The following is a 3,467-nucleotide window of genomic DNA, read 5'->3' as shown; positions in this document are numbered from 1 at the left end:
CTAATTCTTGAAACTTCTTCCAATATGGTAAGAAAGAGTTTATCCAGTTTACACATTCTCTGATCTCGGCATCATCATCATCATCGCCCTCATCACCCAATAATGCTGCCTCTAAGGCATCACTGCTCATCCTTCTCTTGGAGACTGCCTTTTCTATCACATCAACAGTAAAGCAACTGTCACTAGCCACCGGATACTTCATAGACTTGAAGACATTAAAGACCACCTCATCTCCTTGAACTCTAAGCTTAAGCTCTCCTTTGTGAACATCAATAAGAGCTTGGCCTGTGGCTAGAAATGGCCTACCGAGAATAATTGGGACATCTGTGTCCTCCTCCATGTCCAGAACAATAAAGTCAGCTGGAAATATGAACTTATCCACCTTCACAAGAACATCCTCAATAATACCTCGTGGATGTGCTAACGATCGGTCTGCGAGCTGTAAAGTGACAGTTGTTGGTTTTGCCTCCCCCAAACCAAGTCTTTTAAACACAGATAAGGGCATCAGATGGATACTTGCCCCCAGATCACATAAGGCGTGCTTGCATTCAAACATGCCAATGGTGCAAGGTATGGTGAAACTCCCCGGATCTCTCAGCTTTTGGGGTAACTTCCTTTGTAAAATCGCGCTACACTTTTCAGTGAGTGCAACAGTCTCATAGTCCTCCATCCTTCTTTTCTTTGACAGAATCTCCTTCATGAATTTAACATAGCTGGTCATCTGCTCCAAGGCCTCAGCAAAAGGAATGTTTATGTGCAGCTTTTTAAATACCTCTAGAAACTTAGAAAACTGTTTATCAAGTGTAGTCTTTCTAAGCCTCTGAGGGTATGGAACTCGAACTGGCTGCTCAATAACAACTGGTGGACTCTGTTCTGACTGCTGATGGTCTTCAGTAACCCTTTCTGAATCAGACTGATCACCCATCTCTTTATTCTGAACCACTGCCTGTGGAGGTCTAGGCTGCTTAGTTTGCTTCCCACTCCTCAGAGTAATTGCCTGAACTTGCTCCTTGGGGTTGACTTCAGTATTACTGGGCAAATTTCCCTGAGGTTTGTTATTGAGCATATTGGCCAACTGCCCAACTTGTGTCTCAAGGTTTCAAATAGAGGATCTGGTCTCAGTCATAAATTGAGTCTGAGTATTAGTGAGAGTCAACAAGGCAGCTTGCAGTTCATTAGGCCTCTCAAGTTGAGGCATTGATTGTTGAGGCCTAGGCTGTTGTGATGATGAAGCTTGATGCATAGGTGGCTGAGGCATGTTATTCTGAAAATGGCCCTGAAACTGAGGTTGTTGGCCTTGATTATTCTTCCACGAAAAATTGGGATGATTTCACCACCCAGGATTGTAAGTATTGGAGAATGGGTTATTGAGTGGCCTTTGACAGTTTCCCACCACTTGAACTTGAGCATGATCGACAGAATGAGCACCACCACACATTTCACACCTCACTGCCATCTGAACCGCATTAGCAGATACACTGCTCTGTTGTAACTTCTTTGTCAAAGAGGCTACATGCGTTGTTAGAGCAGTGATTGCATCCAGCTCATGCACCCCAGCTACCTTTCTGATTCCTGATGATCTTTCCTCAGACCACTGATGATTGTTTGTGGCCATGTCCTCTAACATCTCATAAGCACTAGTTGCACTCTTGCTCATAAAAGTGCCACCCGCTGCAGCATCAATAATGGTTCTGGTTGTAGGACATAAACCATTGTAGAAATTCTGTACTAGCATCCACTGTTCAATGTCATGATGAGGACATCTTCTCAGGAGTTCCTTAAACCGTTCCCAAGCTTCATATAATGACTCTCCGTCATTCTGGCAAAAGTTATTGATCTCTCCCCTCAATTTAGCAGCTTTGGACGGAGGGAAGAATTTAGACAAAAATTTCTGAGCTAGATCTTGCCAGGTGACAATAGAATTTGGCTGCAGCGAATTCAGCCAGCTTTTAGCTCTGTCCCTCAGAGAAAATGGGAAAAGCCTAAGCTTGATAGTGTCATCACTCACCCCATTATATCTGAAGGTTCCACACAACTCCAGAAAATTGGACAAATGGGTGTGAGGATCTTCAGAAGGCAACCCATTGAATTGCACAAAGGACTGCACCATTTGTAGAATAGCAGGCTTGATTTCAAAGTTGTTGGCCTCTACAGCTGGTGGGCGTATACTATTTTGTACTCCCGTCAGAGTGGGCAGTACATAATCTCTCAGGCTCCTCTCAGCATTGTTCTGAGCCTGACCCCCTTGTACAATTCTAGGAATTAGAACATTCCTTCCATCCCCTTCATTCTGTGCCATCTTCACAGATTTCTGGGCCTCCCTCTTGTTCTTTCTGATTTTCTTGCAAGACTTTTCAAAATCAGGATTATGAGGAACAAGTGTGTCTTTTCCTTTTCTGCCACGCATATACCAAAATTCACCTGAGAGAGACAAATTAAGCAACTAAACAGATTAGAAACAAGAGAAATTAAAATCAAATTAGAATAAAAATTAATTAGACTGATATTGATAATTATTTTCAGTCCACGGCAACGGCGCCAAAAACTTGTTGCGATATTTTTTTTTCTATGCAAGTGCACACAGTCGCAATTCGTAATAAAATGGTAAAACCAAGTATCGTCCTCAAGGACTGATTTATCAATTACCAGTCAATTAATTTCTTGTTCTATTTGATGAATTGAAATTCTTGATTTTTGTAATTGCAGCAAAAGAAACTATAAAGTGCAGAAACAATAATTGAAAATTAAATAGAATAACCACTAATAGTAAAACTTTTAATTTAATCACTGAAGAAACAATTAGGATATTTAATCTCATCAACTATCCTCCCTATTATTCCCTAATGCAAAGTGTGAATTCTTCTTCTTTTTACCTAATTCAATTAACAAGTTGATACAGCAGCCTATAATCATACTATGAATTATAAACTCAACCTAGGTGACAATTTCCTATATTTCTATGGTAAATTGAACCACAAAGGTAGCATTAATCTCGACAACTTAATAACAGTTACACAATTAATTCAGATACTTTCGTTCTAAATTAGAATTATGTCCAATATAACCACAGCAGAATTAAATCTCACTTCTCAGATTTTGACTTAAAAACATATGTATATGACTAAAGATGGCCAATCAATAATCAATCTATAAAAACAGATCATATGGAATTGAAGAAGATTGAAGAAGAAGAAAATTGAAATTGCATTAGTTCATAACAGGGATTCAAGTGATTCAATTAAACATCCTAAACAGAAAATTAGTTCATAATCATAATGCTAATCACAACAGAAATTAAAGATAACATCAGGAAGAAGAAGAAAAACATGTAAAAAAATACTCTAAGCCTGAGCCTTCAAAACCAGCCCTTCTCCCTCGTCCGTACGTCTTTTCTTCTCTTCTCTTTTTTGCCATAATAAAACCTAGGACTTCAAATTTTAAAGAGGCGGGCCGCGGCTCTACATGCA

At 39.7% G+C, this 3,467-nt stretch overlaps 1 non-coding gene across 1 annotated transcript; it reads left to right on the top strand.

Moving 5' to 3' along the window:
• The first annotated feature begins 1,745 nt into the window (after window positions 1-1,745).
• Window positions 1,746-1,852, top strand: LOC133807584 (small nucleolar RNA R71). Its single transcript, XR_009879489.1, has one exon. It is a non-coding gene; the product is annotated as a small nucleolar RNA R71 (small nucleolar RNA).
• Window positions 1,853-3,467: the final 1,615 nt, after the last annotated feature.

This window comes from Humulus lupulus, chromosome X (assembly GCF_963169125.1).
Source record: "Humulus lupulus chromosome X, drHumLupu1.1, whole genome shotgun sequence".
NCBI classification, from domain to species: domain Eukaryota; kingdom Viridiplantae; phylum Streptophyta; class Magnoliopsida; order Rosales; family Cannabaceae; genus Humulus; species Humulus lupulus.
This window is presented reverse-complemented; position numbering and strand designations above follow the sequence as displayed.